We start from the raw sequence: 20,958 nt of genomic DNA on the forward strand, positions 1-20,958 counted from the left end.
ATTTTCTAATGTTTTTATTATGGGTGGTGTGGGACAGGTACTCCTCTGTTTATGTTCATAATTTAATAATAGGAAGTTACAAGATCATCACTCCAAAAGTGCTGAGCACGAAGAATCCTTCTGCTATCTTACAGAGGGGGGTCACCGTAGGAAAACTATGGAATAGATGGCGAGAAGACTCGAAATTTCGATATTACAAAGAGTACAATATTTCTTCTGCAGGTCCGTGGTCTTATTATTTGTAAATAAGGATCCTATTGCTAATTTATAGCGAAACCCCCTTTGTTTCAAGTTTGTCAATGGATTTTGTAAAATGCTTTCCCCATTATCTATAATAGGGTGGTCCGGTAGAAACCTAACTGATCCAGACGCCTTCTTATTAAATATCTTGGGTTATTCTCCTGGAATTTTCGAGAAAAGGCTCTAAAGACAGTTTTTATCCAACTAGACAAATATAATTTCGAAATATCGTTATACAACAGTAAGTACCTACTTTTTTCAATCAAATTATTCAATATCTTCCATAAGATTTAATTGAATTGTGAATTAAATACATTTCATCTTCAGTGTTAAAGTGTATATTGCAGATAATATTTGTGTTTTATTAGAAAATGGAGTTAAATTAAATTGATATCTAGTACAAATTCTATATCATTGAAATGATAATTGTTTCATGATTAACTTTCTTTAAATAAAAATTAAATTAATTTTTTGAAATGAGTTAGATATGAGGTTTTAAAGTTTCAATTTACTTCATTACAATGATTTTTGTATGATCTTCAGTCAAAATAAGTACACACCAAAAGAAGATGTCTTTCCATATTCTTTTCAGTGTTCCCTGTATATTTTTCTTTTCGATTCTTTTTTAATGTGACGTGCTAAGCTGTAGCTGCACACACTCGTTGTCCAAAATTTGTTATCCACAAATAGACGGACAATTTTTTAATTAATTTTGATTACTTAAACTTCAATTTTAAACCGTATTTTTTCCGTGGAAAGATCTATACTTATTCAATCTTTTCTAGTAAAGACAAAAAAAGCCTCAGCTGCATTCTGGGGGACTTCAGACTCATCCTGGATTTGAAATAATAAAACTAAAACTAAATTCTGGGGTAGGATGTAAAAGGAGATCATGTCCGTGTTATAAACGATGGTAATATTATTAAACATACATTCATAATATACGATGAAAAAAATATATTAATGAAAACCAGAGTGGAACTGGAGTGAGTTTTGTGCAGTGATGCTAATCAGGAGCATTTTGGGTGCGTAGAAAAAAAAATCAACATGGTAAATGGTAACCATGAAAATTTGAAAAATGTAAGAATAACATTTCATTAGATCAGCTACAAGCAGTTGTGCAAAGGGGGATGGAAATAAATAAGGAGATAGGCCAGAATTACTTTAATGCTGCTATTTAATTATACTCTAAATGCAACAAGGACTAACAATCATTATAACTCTGCAACATATCCTCAGGGTTACTCTCCGTATATTATGAATACAAACAAAGGTTGAATTTTGCATAAATAAATTCCCTCTTCAGTTAACCAACTAAAAAAAACCAAAAAAACGGGCGAACTATAAAATATACGATTTTGATACTTAAGTAGGTGTTCATTTTCTTCATTTCATGGCTGCTCGCAGTTAATTGAATGATATGTCATGATATTTATACCATTTTCATTCTTTAAATTGTCAGGGTGACTCCGTTTATTTTCGGTATATTTTACATTTGAAACGTGCACACAAACTTATAGAAATAAGAAACTTTGATTAAATTGAAACATACTTTGGACAACTTTCTACATAATTGTATTATTGACAGGGGGAAGAGAGTAACCAATAACTAAATCAATGTCAATTTCCAATTTCATTGAGAGTAAAAATCTCATTTCATTAGTTTATGGATCTTTGCAATGGCAAATGAAGTAAATAAATTGATTTATGAGAAATAAGTTTTTTTTTAATTCTACTAAATGCATCCTTATACCAATATACGGTTTTAAATCTTAATGCTGTAATCATTGTTCGTTCATTCTTGAGTAGAGAACATCTACATAAGTATAATGTGTAACCACTCAAGGAAACACTGTCTGCTTATGAATAGCGATGAACAATGATGGAAATAATACTAATATGAAAATGGGTCCGGCGGGTTGGAGTTGCTACCTTATTTCTTCTAAACCTGTTCTCAATATTCTTTCATAATTGTGAAGATAAGATATTGTACGTATAAACCATCAAGTGTAACCACGCATGTAACGCAGAGGTGTAGAAGTAAAATTCAGGATCGACATCAGAGTTGGATTTATGCTCATTTCCTTAATATCATAGCTTTTCGCAGGTAATTTAACGAAACGTCATTACAGCTAAGCTTGTCTTCTCAAAAACCTTCTTCAAATTGCCAGGGTGACCACAACAATTTTCTTATTTTTTTAAACATACCGGGAACAAATAATCATTTTATATATTATGGATCTCAGGATACATATATAAAATAATATGAAAGACCATTATATTAAATAAAAACGAGACCGAACATTAACTTGGTCACCCTGACAGTTAGATGAATGTTTTGAAGGAGAGCAGCTTAGCTGTCATGGCGTGTAATTAAATTAAGTACGAGATATGAGATGAAATGAATATACTTAAACCCCACTCCGGATCTATTAATGATGTAAACAGGAACTAACTTCGATGTGAATCCTCAATTCTAACTTAGAGTACAACAAAGACTTAGATTTATATCTCCACAACAAACCCTCAGTGTTTTTTTCGTCATTCGCGAACTAGTGAATCTTTTATAGTTATTGTTCTCCCTTCAAGAATAACATGAAAAAAGATGACAGTTTTAGTAAAAAAAAATTCTTTTGAGGTTGAATTACAAAAACAGCGATATCTTAAAATTTCATATCTATTTAATCCCCGTCAATGAATACTAAACTTGACAGGAGTCCAGAAAAATTCCCCCCTTGGTGAATTACCACCAATATTAATAAAATAATAATATTATACTAATAATAATGTTGTATTTTGAATATTACTTTCTTTTAAAATGGATATATGTTTTTTTTTTATTATGTCATGTTAATATCTGCTGCCAATTTAGAAAACCTATCGAAAATACTTATTTTTCTTTAAAAAAATGATGAACATTGTGTTTTAACATATTTTGAAAAAATGTTGTCTTTAAAAATTGACTTATTTTTATTGTTTCCAAAAATATTTCGTATTAAAAAGTTAAAATCAGATGGACAAGTAAGTCCACCCTAATCAATTTTATTGATGAGAATCTACGTTATTCATCAATTTCATATGTAAAGAAATTAGCATTAAATGCTTTCCTGTAATATGTATATATATTTTGACATGATCATATTTTGAATTTTTGAATACAATTGTTGGTAATAATATGCTATAGGTAGAGAAATTGAAGCTCTTAATTTTTGTACCTAAAGTTAAAATATCCTAATCGATTAAGTGCAAAAGTATCATCAATTCTTAAATCCCCTACCCAATTTTAATCGACAATTTAAAATCGACTTTGACACTAAATCCCTCAGTTTCATTCAGAAATAAAAGATGGAAGAATATGATTTCTATATTCACCTCTTTAAAATTTTCAGATATTTCTTTGGGCAAACGAGCTCGATCAAGCTTCATGTAAAATTATTTTACGGAAGATACTGTGTCAATCATCTCAAAGTTCTTAATGTCATTAAGGATAAAATTCATTTTCCTTAATAAGAAGAGATGAAGAAAGACAGTCTTTGGATCCAACTGTTGTAATTGATTTAGAGAAATAAAGAGGAAGATTTGGAAGCTGGGATGAAAAGGAATCTTTTTTTCAGATACAAGTTAATGATCAAAGGATATAACATGAAATTAACATTTGATCACAATGGCAACTCGGAGCGATCAAATATCTTGATTTTGATTTGAAAACTGCGGTAGACATCCTTTTCCAAGACACCCGAAACTGAAATTTCCTGGGGAGGTTGATATCAGGGCTGGACGAGAGCTACATTGAGGCAAACCAGATGTGAGCCATATTGTTGCTCCAGAAGTTTAGGTTCTTCTCGGTTGTATGGTGCTATAATGAACTTCCAGATATTGTAAGGAGCCTGGATGGAGATGCCAAATGTATCCTGGGTACTTTTATAGCCGCACAAGTTTCGTACAGGATAGTGATTACCCACTGATGCTGAATTCTCGGAAGCTATGTGTCACCGAAGTAGAACTCGAGTAACTCTGGAGTATAATAATTTGGATTTATTCTGTTTGCAATTAATAAAGCTTTGTGTCATAAATAGGTATGTTAATAATTTTAAATGCCTTTAAATGACTTTTTTAATCTTGAGAAGGAAGCTTTTGCTTATTTAGGATGATGTTTTTTAAATAAAAAAGTTTTAGGAACTTTCAAAAAATATTTTCTAAAGATAAAAATACTTACAAAATTACCTTTAATTACATGATCTCACATGAGATCAGTGAAAGATTATTCATACTAGTAGACAAATCATCGATAGCTATTGGAAAAACATACTGGGTGGTTGAAAAGTTTTGAGACTTAAATGAACAAATTAAGTAATTATTCTAAATTGATATAAATCTAATATTCAAAACTATTTTATTAATTTTAGAAATAATTTATCTTGGATATTAAAACTGCAGGCAGCAATGACAGCTTTCATGCGGTGGCAAAATTTGGGTACAGATGTAGGTCTCTGACATGGCAGCACATTGCTCATTAACAGATACCTTTAAGGCATCAACATTTAAGTTTCGGATTCTGCAGGCCTGGAGCTCTACTTGAAAACAGATGTAATAATCGAGGGATTTAGTTTTGGTGATTATATCCCAACCCTTCCTGGACAATCTTGGTCATGTTGGTGGGGCTCCGTTCTATGGGAAGACAAAATCAGATCTCGCTGGTCTAGGTGATAACCTTGTCCAGCAAAATCTCCAGGTAATCATTTACACTAAGTCGGTACCCGGTCTAGAACTGGACAGAGGAGATATACGGGCAATTTGAAGCAATTACTCAAAGGATCATGGTGCTAACTCGGTACTTTGTATAGTTAATCATCTCTGATTCCTCTGTTTTCAATAAAGCTGACACCTATCCTTTTGATGGAACAGGTTGAAGAGGAATGTAGCACGGTTCAGTCGCTTTTTTACCATCTCTGCTGCCAGGAGAAGTACTTTTTGGGCTCGTAGTGAGATAATCATTATCATTTTTATGCACCTTGATACGGTGAACTTTGAGACATAGGTGTCCATGGCCATTTCCGCCATGGCCAGATCCGGATAATCTTAAAATGCTTTGACTACAGCTTAATTAGTTAATTTTCTTAGACGACAACTCTTTGGGACTTTGCCGAGTTTTTTACTCTTATACTGGCACTCCATGACACTGTAGTCGGTTGTCTATGAGCCATTTGACTGCATTAACTGTTTTTGGGGACATTCCAGATGTAAGCAAAATAATTTTTCACCTTTGTTGTTCATGTGAGATGATAATAAACTTCAAATGTATCATAAAGAAAAACAAGAGACTGTAGTACTCTTTAGAAAGGAAAAATAATCAAACTGTTGCAGTATAGCTGAGTTATTCACTTTTAAAAAGTATCTCAAAACTATTGCAGAATTCAGTATGTCAAAAAAATATACAAGCATTTGTGTTATTTTATTTTTTTAAATCTATGTAGAGCTTCGTTTTTTAATATACTTTAATTAGCTTTTTGCAAATTTTGCTACCCACATTGTGAAAAACTTTTAAGCATTTCTTGGATTTTTACTCACCCTATATATGTAATATGTACATACATAATATATTCAATGTTTTCAACAAGAAAAAAAGCAAAATAAAATAATATTGCGTCGAATTGAGTCTAGTCGAGCCAATAAATTAGAAGATAAAAAAAAGGGGCACAAAACTGATTAATTTTTATTCAATGTATAATTTCAGTGTGTGCAGTATGATTAGTGTAAGATACTCTGAAAAAATAGAAGACAAGCTGATTGAAAGAATAATAAAATAGAATAATATGAACCTAAGTAATCGTCACTCATTCAAATATAGATTTCAATGGACCACCCAATATCAGACTGAAAAAGTAGAGAACTCTGCTGGATGATAAATAAATTTTTACTCTTTATGGTTGCCCTTAAGAAAACTTAGTAGGTATTTTAATTACTTTTTTTGTTAAATCGGTGCTGCTCATATTTTTATACACTATTTTTAGGTTTTGCTTTAGCTTTATAAATTATTGTTACAACATAGCACATGGGCTAAAAAGTCCTGGACTTCTTAAATAAATGGCGCTGTTTTTTCAACTCACTTCATGTTTGTTAGTAGCAATTTTCAAAAAATGGGTCTCAACATTTTATGACAATTGGTTCTTTAAGTGAGTCAATACTTTTGCTATTTCAAAACAATGGATAATAAATAATTTCAGATAAGCAATGGTTTGTAAAAGGGTTAAAACAACTTGGTTTTTATTAAAATCCATCTAAATAAAAAAAAAACCTATTGGTTGTAAAATAGAAATGTACTATTTCGGGAATTTTTTATTTTTTGCTTTCTGCGTCTTAATGAGCTAATATTAAAAGTAACCATGAGATCGTGCAATTTGCTACAAATCAATCAACAATATGTCTGATCTGTCTCCTGGGAGATTCGAAGAAAATGCTTTAAAATTGTAATTGACAAAAAAATCACTTAGAGACGAAGTTAACGAAGTTTAGTAATAAAAATCTCGACACTTTAACATACTATGAATTCAACTCAATTTTTTGTAATTATTAAATTGACTCACATATAGTCACCCACACAACACTAAAATAAATACCTTTCAATAAACTTTTGGTAGTAATATATTCATAAATATATATTAGTAAATTATTCATGGGCCTTAGTTTTTAGGTGATTATACTCGTTATGCATAAAGTCTTAACGACACAATGTTGATATAATGTCTATAATATGACATACTGCTTTTTATTTATGAATATTTTCTTCTTACTAATAATAGCTGATATGTTCGGATATGTAAATTAAGATATAAAAAACTATTAATCAATTTTATTATTTGTGATTAATGTCTTCCAAAATAATTGATGTACAAAATATAAAGAAAAAAAATCATGTCAAAAAAAGTTTGTGTTTTTTTATACATTTAACAAAGTCGTAAAACTGATAATAAAACATGTTTTTAAGTTATTTATAGTTTAATAATAATTGATCATATTTTTTAAGGGGATTTTCTAGCTTTAACATGTACATATACTTTTGTAATTATTTTTATTATATATATAATAAAACAAAATTCGTATGTCTATCTGTAATACTTACAGTCATTTTTGATCAAAGAAATAACTATCTACAGGATTGGACAGAAAAATGTAAGCACGACACCAAAATTGCTTTAGAAATACTTCAATTACTGTTTTCTAATTTTCAAAATAAGAAAAAAAAATACATAACAAAATTTGTAAACAAAACCTTTGCAAAATTGGTCACTCAATACATAACAGCATAAATAACAGCCTTTATACGTACCCGAAAAACCTTGCAGGAGTTGATGAAAAACTTCTCAGACATGCTGTCCTATGCAACCATTATGGTTCCCTTCAGTGAGTCCACATTTGTGCATGAATTTTTTTTTTTGGTTTCCCTCTCTAAAATCCCTTGAATAGCAAAGTCCACTAGATTCAAATCTGGACATGAGGGGGCACATCTCTTTGCCTTTTTACTTCTCGAGCCTCCAGTCCTTCATGAGCTCTGGTAGAAGGTGGTGTGAGGTCCTCGTGTATGTGGACATTCCCAAGGCGCCCTTCACAGCCCACCTGATGGTCCTAGAAGTCACGTAGAATTTGTTGGCTGGGCGATTCTTCGGTTTGATGATGTCCTCGATCTTCCCCTTCAAGCTGGATAGGAACTCCAGATCCTTATTTAAATTCGGCCCTACGTTTCCTTCTTTCCTTGAGAGGTCTTCTCCATCATTCTTTAACTTAAACACCATGAAAAACCAGACTCATGAACACATCACAATGTCGAATGTCCTCCACATCTCAACTTCTGCGTTCAGTAGCTCTGATATGCGTTTTCCTTTTGTCTTATGCACACTCTTACAACGAGATAACGCTATTCCTTTAATTCGTCATATGTTATAAGCATTTTAGTCCCAAAAATGTTGCAAGTAAACAATTATGCACTTTGAAATGAACTTTTTCCTTCTTTATAGGGGAAAAAAGGACTTGTCTCATTTTAATGGTTGTCAAATTAAAAATACTTTAAGTAATAACATGGAATTTTCTTTATAAGTTCTATTTAAACTATGTGAAATCTAGACTTTTTAATTTTTTCAATTTTACCGGATTTGGCAAGCTGCTCTCGAATATAGTTTAAGGAAAATATATTTTTTTAATTTTCTGTCCTCCTTGACCACAAGTTTCAAATTGGCTTTAAAAATTTGCATAGGAAAGTACTGGAAGCTACTTTTGAGTGCTTATACTTTTAAAATACTGTACATTTTGGAATTAATATGTTTAATCCCTCCGTTAATTTCCCTTCAAATCCAAATACAAGTTCATTGTAACATTAAATCTGATATTTTGGAATTATTTTGAGATCCCAAAAGTCCAGAAAGTTGTATCTCAGGATGGCCTGGATTTTAGCGGAGTGATGACAAGTTTTGATTGAAAACTAAGTTGTCCCAAACTTTTCTCTTGCCCAAAGTAGCACTTTCTTATCCAGAAGTTCGATTTAAACATCTGCACTTACCCTCTCCTCTCTCTCTTCAAAAATGGGAGGTCAGTCTTCGCCTATGCTGGCAACTGGATTTTTGTTCTGAAGACATTTTTCGTTGAAGCTGAGACATTATCTGGATGTTTGGTTCTGCGTATTCACTGTGGCATCAACGGTGAAAATTTTTCATCAAAAAAGGGAAAAACTTTGCCCAAATTTTTTGTAGCCTTAAGTAAATTTAGAATCATCGTTGCTCTTTCCAACCGTCTCACCTTTCTCCGTTCAGAGATAAGATGTCTTGTTCTCCTTTTCCGTGATTTTGCACCAAAGTAATTCCTGATTGAAAATAATATAATGTGTACTGCTAGAAACTCGTTGTCTGTGTATTCAACTCTAAGGTAGTACAGGGTGCAACATCATAATTTCCTTGTTTATTATGTGAGGCAATCAGGCTATAGAAGAAGAAGGAAGATTCTAATGTTTTTTTTTCGAAATACAGTCAGTTTCTACCTTCATGTATTGGAGTTGTGAGGAACGTACATTTACCATCGAAAGTAAATATTGCCAAAAAAAGGTATTGAGATAATATATTATGAAATTAAACTAAATGCGATGAACCTGCTGAATTGTATTGACTCAATTTATGAAAATCCGTTAATTAATTTAATTTCTAATATACAAAAAACAATCATTCTTAATAAGGTTTTGTAGTCTATGGTGTAGCTAATGTTCATATTAAAAACAAAACAAAAAGAGTAAAGCATAATAAATGGAACTTTAAATGAGGTTTAGCAATGGGTGTGGCTAACTAAAACTCAGCCTGGTAGCTTTCTAGAGACTAAAGTATTTTCCGGGGGATTAATTCATATTAAAAAATAAAATTCACGCAGCCATTACTATTCTTTTATTCTTGAGGAGATAACAACTAATTATTGAGTAAATCCGTGTGAGTGTACTCATAAAAAACGGATACAAATACTACAAATTTCTTGGGGAGCTATATTCTATATAATCGAGCAAAGTGTGTCTGTTAGGAGATGCCTAATTGTTTTAAACTATGCCGGGTACTACCACTATTATTTCTAATAAAATATATATTTACATTACTCAACGTTTAATAATAATTAACAATATCATTTAAGGAGATTTTGTAACTTTTACGGATATTTAAAGTGTTCCAAAATACTCCTCGCAACTGTTTATTATTCCCAAACTTTTATAATTATTTTTTTTATATCTATAATATATAAATTTGCACTCATTTTTTTTACTAGTTCATTTTGCAGAAAATTAAATTTATGTAAATAAGGAAAGTAGATAATCTCCTAATTGTGCATACATTATTTTTAACAAAATAAAACTATTTTATACATATTTTTTCTTATTATTCACCACTAAAATATGGCAATGCATACATTTACTATCCTAATTAATAAAAAAAAAAGTTATTAGATAGCATGCGCTGAGTGAACTAGAAATGACCCTAGAAGGTATTTAAAAAAAAAAAAAAAGAGTGGGATGGATTGTATTCTTCAACTAATTATCTTTCATTTTTTTCAAAAAAAAAAAAAAAAAACTATTTTGAATGGCCATACAGAGGCTGAAAGATTGCAAAAATTTACTGTTACAATGAAATAAAATAAGCATATGGTGTCCCTTATTTAATTTTCTTTTGACATTTGTAGTGCATCAACATATAAGTAATATTGAACGTAAATCAAGATAAGGAAAGAATCCCAATATATTTTTTTAAATTTAATTTACGATAATTTTTGATTAAATAATTATACTTTATTTGATAGTATGATTCTAGGATTTAATAATGAAGAGAGTGTTCGGGCCACTAATCTTCAATAAAACACCCAATTCTGATTTTCTTAATATTATTTAAGGCTCGTAGTGGATATTAAAGAGTGGGAAGCTCTTTTGACTATTGTATACTTCAACTCACAACTGGGAATCCAAATAATAATACGGAAGTTTTTACCAAATTTCTCATTCTTTTAACCATGCCTTCAAATATTTCCAATGAATCCTCTTAATCCCTTCACTTTCACCTTTGCTCTAGCCTTGGACGATGAGAGGAATATTAAAAATGAGTTAATATCTATTCCAAAAATTGCTATTTGGAAGATGAGAAGAACGGTGATTCCTTAATTCTAAGCATGTAATAAGTGTTTAGTGAAACAGCTACGGAGGCGTTTCTGCATTCATAAATTTCCTCAATGTTGGAAAACTCTTCATATGAGATTTTTATTTTTGATGATAGGATTTTTTTCTCACTCCGCCATTATATAAATTACAGATAAAGATCAACATTAAAGTCAGAATTACGCAAAAATACGTGGTTGAGATATTTAAACAAAAATAAACATTGTTTATTCTAAAAATATCTCCTACACGTCGGTGTCAGGGCCGAAAAGGCTGCAAATATTGCTGTAAATTCTATGCGGGCTGCTTACAACATCATGAAGTCCATTACAGTCCTATATAGCCAGAAAGAACAAAAACTTATGGATTAACAATATGGCTAACTTTTGGCCTGCCTCTATGTGGCTCTTGTCCAGCCCTAACATCAACCCTTTGGACTTTTCAGTTTCGGGGTTCTTGGAGAAGTTCTTGTCTACTACACCCCTCATATAAATTTAGATTCGCTCCGGGCAGCCATCATAACAGTGTGTACATCATGGTGACGGCCTTCATCATTAATAACTGCCAATCTGTTTGTCAGCCTGTGAAGGCTATTATTGTATATGAAAGGGGCATAAGGAATAAAAAATATGGATAAATATACTATTTAAACATATCACAAATTGGTTTTCAATTGTATTTTCTTGATTGAATAAAAATTATGTGTTTGAATTGTGTTGAAATGTTACAGGAAGTTTTGGGTCTCCACTGTGTAAATTGATACAACCTTATTTAATATAGAATCAATCTTTGTTTTGTTCCTTGAAAGTCAAGTTGTACTTTATTTCTTACCAAAAAAACAAAAAAAAAAAATAACAACACATACTTTACAGATCCTTCCTTGTGGTCAATGTAAAAAATTATCTTCCTTTATTTTTAATATTTTTTTTTGTTGTTGAAATTTATGTTGAAGGATATGGATTAAAAATAAAACAGGAAATTTCATTGTTATAGTAAATCAAATATATAATAAATATATATTTAAAACATAGTCAAATGCTTATAAAAAATTTAAAAAATGTATCCTTCTTTATAGATTGGGTTAATAACACGATATTTTATGGATAATTCAAGTCTGATTCCCACGATTATTTCTTAATACATCAAATATATGTATTCATTTAATATACATATTAAATATTATTATTTTTTTAAAACAAATAAATGTTATCAATAAAAGGAATTTGTTATTTATATAAAGTTACTTTTTTGTAAGCATATTAAATCACATTTTGAGTATAATGAAAACTTATGGAAAATAAATGTAGTCAGTCCCATGTAATGTAACAATTGGGTTTCTGACAAAGGTATAAGTATTTTATTCTTTGCTACTGTGCAGGTTTTAAATTTGGAAAATTTAAGGATGGTAGGTGAGTATGTTATTGGAAGTTTATAACACTGTACCTTTCTTTTATAATTCATAAAAACCCATAAACTATAATGTTTAGCCGATCCAAAGGGGTCTAAACATTTAGAAATAATAATATTGACCATTGTAAATGTGATTTCCCGCACCCTTCGGGGCCTGAGCAACCCCAGGTAATCCGTTTTTAGTTATATGTAAGTATTATCTAAAATTATCTTGTCAAAATACATTTGGGGAAAAATGATTAAACATTATAGTTTACATTTTTTTCACCAGATGAAGGCTAACAAATATAAATATTTATAAATCTAATTTTAAAACATTAGCGTCTCCACTACAAAATATACAAATTTGTTGGATGAGTAAGATAGCCAGTAATTTGTATTATTTTGTAAATGATCGCAAATGTTATATGCACAAATTTTTCTTATTAATCCTTTGAGTGTGCCCTAAATTGCACTGAAATTAGTCAAAATTGTTCGTCACAACAAAAGAATGATACATTTTACGACATTGAGATTCAAAGATGTCTTTGATTGTCCACTGAGCTACGTCGCTTGATAATAAGCTTAAAATTATCACATTGAATAATGTGATATGCTAATAACAATATATATCTGAACACAAATGTTGGCTCTGAAAAAAAAAATATTTTTGATACTATTGGGTTCATTCAGTATAATTTTGCACATTTTGTAATAACGCATATATTTATAGAATACACATATTTAATGATTGTTCATAGAGTCATATTTTTTTTTTCAACATTCTTTATTTGGTTTATATATATTATATAGAATATACATATATATAAATAAACCGGAGCAATTTCGTAAAAAAATACATAAATAAACATTATACTTTATACTTAATGCTCCGAGGTAGAATTTCAACTAATTATTAATCTTTGAAAAAACAACAGTAAACATACAAATTAAAAATTATGATAAATATTTGTTCGAATTTTTTAAACCCCTTTTAAAATACTTTGATGATTCCGTGAAGTTGATGGAAGGTACCGGATTTCTTCCCTTGCAAAATTCCATGACTCACATCCTTATTTAGGAATTTTCATTGAGAGAGAGACATAGCGGGCTGAAGCTGCTAGATGATAACTCTCAACTCATCCTCCCAAATAGGCTGATAGTTAGTCAGTCGGCTGGCAAGGAGGGCTTTACAATTAAGAATTGCAAAGTCCAGAGCCCTTGTTAACTCAGAAGTTCCACCCTTCTTCATTGAAATCAAAAAAGAACAAAACCTTTAGCATATTTTTCTTTCCCATTCGTCAGCCCTTTTAGATTTATAGATACAAAATATTTTAGGATAAATATGGCAGGGAAGTCAACAAAGGCATGAAGTGTGTTATTAAATATTTTTCCACAGTCCTTGCAGGGCCTAGTATATTTAATACAATCTGTGGAGATTTGTAACTGCACGGTAAACTTTTTATGATCATTTATTCCCCTCAGAGAAGACACAATTTTTCTTTTCCAACCCATAGGTACCCCCAAACGCTACCTATTCAGCTCCCAGAGTTTATTTCTGACTTTTTGATAACGAGACTTCTATTTATAAAAATTAATTAGTCCTATTAATAAGCGTTACCGCACTAACATTTAATTCGAATAAGCTTTTTATTCTTCGTTTTAATTTTGGTACAGGGTTCGAATTTGTCTTTGGAAAAAAGAGCCTGTAACATTTTTTCGCAAAGTGTATGCATACTGAAGGGATAAATAGTCATGTGTGTGAGATATTGTATGAGAGATACAGATTTACATTGAAAGCAAATCATTTTTTGTATCTATATTGGTCCCCATCAAGCGAATATTAATTTTATCATAATAAAAACAGCGTGAATGCTCTATAAATTTAAAAGTACGAGGACTCCCTCTCAAAGTGTCATTTTAGATTCATGATATGTATTAAATTCAAGACTCCCTGATTAAAATAAAATTATTGTAGTGTAAGAAAGAATTATTAAAAAAAGTTGAAGCAAAATAAAGTTGTACAAAAAAAATTATTTGAAGAACCAAACAACAATAGATTAGTTAAGAAATGAATGATGAATAAACGCCATTAAAAAAATCAAAATCCCGTAAATGGTTCCATCGCACAGACGTTCACAAATGAAAGGTCCTTATTTTGCGCTCAAACTCCAAGTCTGCTTTTAATTAACTTTTATTCAAAGGACTTGGACCAAGGAGAAATAATAAATATACATTTGATTATACACTCCAATATACTATTGAAATCATTTCAAAAGAATATGCACACATAATACGGTAATTAATAACTTTAAATCTAATGCATTTATTATACATAAAAGAATAATGTAATCATCAATTATGAATTACTAGTAGTAGTACCTGGCATTGCTTAAAGTTATTAGGGATCGATGAGGAGACAACCTTGGCTTTATTAATATTGTATAGAAGATAACTCCCCAATTGTTACTCACAATTTTTCACCAAGACACTCACGCCGCGTAGTTACTCGATACTTAAAAACATTGTTCAGGTTGCCAAACAAAAACAACACAACCCGAGCACTAAAAAAAACCTTGGGACTCAATATATATACTCTACTTTTATTTTATTTTTTAATATGAAGCGCTGAACGCTCGTTGCTAAACTTTATCTAGTGTAATATTAATTATTTTACATAATAGGTCGGGGAAAAAGTAATTTCATATTTGCCGCTCATTTAAAAAAAAAGTATATCTTGTTCATTATTAGTCACAGTGGATCATACGATACAGTGTTGTAAAGGTGTGAGTTTATACTGTAAATCCCATTAGGACAGTATTGCGTTTTAGTCGTGCATTATCGTGCGCGTCAAGTATGGATATCTCAAAGGAAGAAATTTGCCCTATTTTACATTTTTCAACCTGAAAGGGAAAAACGCGTCGAAATCGACCAAGACAATTTGCATGTATATAGGGGCGATACTTTTTCGGTTCGGGTTGCACAAAAGCGTTTAATGCAATTTCGTTCTGGTGTAGTGGAGGTACATGATGCTGTACGCACTGGCAGCTCGGGTGTCAAAAATGTCGATAAAATGATGGAAAGTATTGAGATAGATCGTCACGTTAGTATTCGTCGCATCGACGAGGAGCTGAACATTGATCATAAACGTTTTGAACCATTTGCAGGAGGCTGGATACAAAACGAAACTCCAATAGGAGAGTAATTGCGTTTTATCAAGACAACGCCAGGATACACACATCTTTGATGACGCAGCAGAAGCTCCGAGAGCTGGGATGGGAAGTTCTTATGAATCCAACCGACAGTCTGGATTACCAACTGTTTTTGTCTATGGGCATCGCGCTTCGGGGACAAATTTAGCCTCAATAGAGTTCTGTGAATATTTGTTGCAAGAGTTTTTTGCCAATAGGGACAAGATCTTCTCCGAGAAGGGCATTATGAAGATGGATTCTCGTTGGCAATAAGTTATCGAACAGAACGGAATATACTTGGCTGAAATTAGATATTTGTAACATTTTTTATTAAGCATTGAAATAAAGCAAAAAATACGAAATTACTTTTCCCACAAACTAATATGTATTTTCTTTATGTCGCGTTGACCTTGCCTTAATTGGATATTAGGGCATCAAATTGAGTAAAGAAAGTACTCAGATTAAAAAAAAAAAAAATTGCAAAATACAATGATCATCATAAAAATCAGACTCATATATTTGAAACTCAACTTTGATTTTCTAGCACCACGATGTTAAAATTTATTATATATTGATGTGTTTGTGTACGTGCATGTCAAGGGAAAACCGATATGTTGACACAACTTATTAAAAATGACAAGATAAAATTGACATTTTCAATCAGATATCATAAAAATAATAATGTCTTTACTCTTTACATTTCAAATACAAAATCGCAAATGATTGACACTAAGGTTGTTAATAGCAACTCCAGGTAACGTCACTCAAAAATGCTAAATAGCTAGTGTACAAAACTTAAAAATATAATAATCAAACAGAGGCAAAAAAAATAATCATTTTTAATTTGCACTGAGCTTTGAGATGTTATTGTTGATGGTTATCTGTTACTCACTAGGATTACGGCAAAAGTTAGAGATCGATTTTGATCCTATTTAGTACTTAGACTATAGGTGGTCTTAGTAATTCGACCTTAGGGGGAGGTTTGTGCTCCACTGAGTGTACATTTTAGTTTTATATTTAAATTAAACAATGCTCTACCCAGTCCTCATAGTTGGTTTGTGATATAACGGACTGTTGGAGAGCTACAAACAAATTTTCTTTTATTTCTAAAACATTTAAAAAAAAAAAAAATTAGAATTGGAAAAACGACAATTGTGTGTGATTCTTTTTTTTCTCCCATTATTTAATAAGTCTTTAACATCTCTCTCCAAAAGAAGCATTCTCGCATACTATTATGCTGGCATCAATATAGTTATTTTTGATTCTAATATATGACTCAATCATCTACATATATAGATAATTCTTAAACTTTTCGGAGGTGCATTTTGATGCATGAACACACAAACCATCATAAACAATAATCTGGAAAATTAAAAAAATCCAAATAAATTGTTTTATTTTATGAAATAATAAGCTAAAATATAGTAACTTTGGGGATGATTTAGATATTTAAGAAAACAAGCAACACATGTCGAGTCTTTATTTGGTATACAAGCCATTGTTTGTTACCAATATGACCTTTCAAATACAATTTATTTTTTATTTTTGCTCTTGCCAGATCCATAAACTAACAATGTTTTAGTGTAAATTGTGGTACCTCTAAACAATTTATAAAAATAACTTTTTAGTAGAAATGTAAGATAATGAATAGAAATGTAATTCATTTTCACTTTTGATAAAAATATTCTCAGCTGATTTTTGTGTTAACCGAACACAAAAAAGTTGTTGCGACGTTCCTTTTGTTTCTTGGATTTCTTTTCAAACAAAACCATTAAAATATGGTTGTTCTTTAATCATGAAATTACATTTTCTCAAGATTGGATAATCATGTACATAACATAAGCACGTATTTAAAAAATTAAGATCACGTTTTGCAAAAAATAATTTTACTTATATATATATCATTGATTTTTTTCATGTTCAAATGTAGGGTTGCCCCTATAAAAAGGTTAAAAATACTGATAAAATGATAATTAAAATATTTATTTCTGGACTCTTTGATATCATTTCTAGGAATCAGAAAAATAACCAATTATTGACCGAGTTATAGGGTTAATAGTCTGATATCAATTGAAAGATGTCAGTTAGAAAAAAATACTTATGAAATTTGTTTGCATTTATAACACATTATATTTTTCAATTAGACAAAAAAATAAAAAGAACTTTATAACACTTTAAAATTCATTCTTGAACCATAAATTTAATATGTTTGATTCAATGCATTACTCAACCCGTCTTATAAATGCATTTTTAAATGGCATTTTTAGCCCCTCTACCGGGCCAACAATCTCTATTATTCAAATTTTGAGAGGTGGAGAGTAATTTTTTAATACAATGTTCTGATGAGTATTGTTGTAGAACACATAATTAACTGTCCATTGATAAGAAAAACATTGTTCCAGTCGACACCATGAGCTTTCAGTACGAGAAGAGGATTGATATAGAAGAGTTCCTTCGTGTGAGATTGTCCCAGAAGGCTATATGGGAGCAGACTGGGACCTTAAGGAAGACAACTTACAATGTATCCACGTGGTTGAAGGGCGGAAGGATCTCAAGCACTCTCCAGTAGCAGGCAGAAAATTCTCTTTTTCCATCCACCACCTGAAGTTGGCCTTAAAGAAATAGCCGAATTCCTCAATTGGTAACGTGGGCAGGAGGATGAACGAGTCTCATTAGCTGTGTTCAGGTCTCTAAAAGAAGCCAAACGTTTACAAAAAAGATCCTGAACCACCTCAAGGGAGCATGTGGACTCATTGTGATCTTTTCCGATGAGAATACCTTTACTGTTGCCCTGTCTTCAACAGGCAGAATGATCGAATAGTGATATTTGGGGATTTAGCAGAAGGGCACCGTTATGTCTCCATCACCTAAAACCCTGCTTCAGTGATAATGTTAAGCCTGGTTGCATCCAACAGGAATGCAATGAACCCTTTGTGGTTCCCAATAGGAAACAAACTGAAGGCTTATGAGTAACTCAAAATTCTGTACACCAACGTTCTCCCATTTATCAAATCCATCGTACTCAACTATCCCTGGGTGCTCCAAAAAGAGGAAGCACCTACCAATACCGCAAAGAAAACCCCAGAGAGGTAAATAACTTCTGGCCACAACAGAGACCAGACCTTAACCTCTTAGACAATTTCATCTAGGTGCATGTGAAGTACAAGGCCTGCAGGAGCTTCAACCATCCCCTGGAGTTCACTATCAATTCTGAAGGCGGGTACATTATCTAAAACATGTTATTTGGGGTTCAATTAAAAATTAATAGGTACTATACTTATTTCCTAATTCACCCAGGATCCTGCCTTGGACTTGAATAATTTGTGTGTTAAAATGTGTAAATAATAACGGTTTGCCCGGTATAGCTCAAATACCATATCAAAAACGTGTGTTTTTTTGTTGGCTGAAGAAACAATGATGCACCCCATAACTTATTGCAAATTATTCTGTACTAAAACCTTCATTTGAAGAAACAATATGTAAATTTTGCTCCTTGATAATTATGATTATCTTATGACTATTTCTAATTACAAAGGCCATTAATGAACCGATTTATTATTATTACAATAATGGCAATCATAATTATTATCAGAGTAATTAGGCCACAATTCTTCACTTCCTTCATCATAAAACATAAGATCCTTCCTAGGTATGTATTAAATTGCAAAATAAATTTTGATTGTTATACCGGGTGGAAACTTAAAATTTATTTAGTTTGCATTAACTAGTTATTGAATGTTTCATATATTTCTTATAACGTATGGATCTTAAAAAAATAATGTTTTATAAAAAATACTATCCCCAATATTAGCAGCTTCTTCTTAATACAATTATATCACTATCAGCTGTTACTATGGTGGTAATTTTCATACGGAAATATATGTAGGACTCACAGATATCGTCCGGATCCATATGATAGAGGAGGATTCGTTGTTGCATAACTTTAATTGTTGGTGCAAGGTCATAACAAAAGCCTTGCAATAAACGAGTCTAAAGAGAAAGGGTGAAAGTCTTGTTCAATCCCAAATGCTTAAGTGGAAGATTATTAAGTTGTATGTCAGGGGAAGGTGTCAGCAATTACAAAAGCAAGTATGGAATACAGGGCTAAGAAGGAAAAAAATAAAACACTGGATGAAGAAGACAAGAAGATGTGGACGATTGCCAAGTCACAAAAGAGGAAAAATGATATGTACCTGACCTACTCATGCCTTCAATCTCCCAGACAAAGCATTCAGCGGGAACAATGATACACGGAAAAGTGGCCTCAACTGAAAGCAAAGTATCTGGAAGTAATAAAATCGGTTGTGAATCCGTAGATTGATGGAGAGAAGTATGTTTTTAAGAAGACAGGGCCCATGGCCAAAGCAAAATAGTGTAAGGAGAACCGAAATGTAATTTTGGCCCTCCAAAATGAGGCCCATCCATATCAAATTCCTCAGTCCTTCACTACGCAATCTTGGGCTTAGTGGTGCAGAATGCGTGAAAGAAAAGGTTGTCTCCTTATCGGTCTAGCAGTTAAGGTTCTTGAATCGCTAGAACCGGAACTGACAAAGTCGAACCGAGACCGGAACCAAGACTACATTATATTGTTTATTTGTCTCGGTTCTTGTACTTTTGTTCCCATGTCTAAAATATAAAGAAAATACAATATATACTATAAACCGAGACCAATAGAACAACTGAACATGAACTAGGCACAACATTGTCTAAAAACTGTTTTTATAGGTAGTAGGCTGCCATGTGCGTATATTGTGTATGTCTACAACGCCTTTAGGTCATGAACAGATCCCATAATGGCCAACAAGGGAGGCTGTTCATAATTGAAATGGTAACATATAGTATCATTTCACTCTTTACCAAGTTTCAGTTGTCACGACCTCCACTTATCTGTATCATGAGACGCAAGGACTCAACAAATTATATACACGAATATACTGATTACACTGTATGTAATACTTGAGTTTTTAAAATGAGTAAATTACAACATCTAAATTTTAAATTTTTGGTTTCCACTTAGTACAATATATATCGTGCATAATCAGTTTTCAACGCAAAAATTCAATTAATAATAATAATAGATAAGCACCAGACCTTGAACATGGATTTGTTTAGTAGGGCTTGCTTTGACTACTACTGACAAAATTAAAGAGGGTAGGGTCCCATGACCTTTGGTGATTACGGCCCTAAATACTCACTTTTTAGTTATATACTGTACATACACAATTAAATTTTAAAATATCATTAACTTTCCTGTTGCTCAGTACATTGTTCACATAGTCTGTCCTTGAACTGTGAAATATATTAATGAGAGTTGAATGAATTGATAGTATTATATAAACCTCACATCTTGGAATAATTATAACTAATGATGATTAAAACTAATGACAAATATCGAACTGTTCAATAAAGGAAGGATCTATTACGTTATTACTGTATGATAAGAGCAGTTATTTAAATAATTATTATGCTCTA

This window comes from Lepeophtheirus salmonis, chromosome 14, assembly GCF_016086655.4.
Source record: "Lepeophtheirus salmonis chromosome 14, UVic_Lsal_1.4, whole genome shotgun sequence".
Classification (NCBI taxonomy): domain Eukaryota; kingdom Metazoa; phylum Arthropoda; class Copepoda; order Siphonostomatoida; family Caligidae; genus Lepeophtheirus; species Lepeophtheirus salmonis.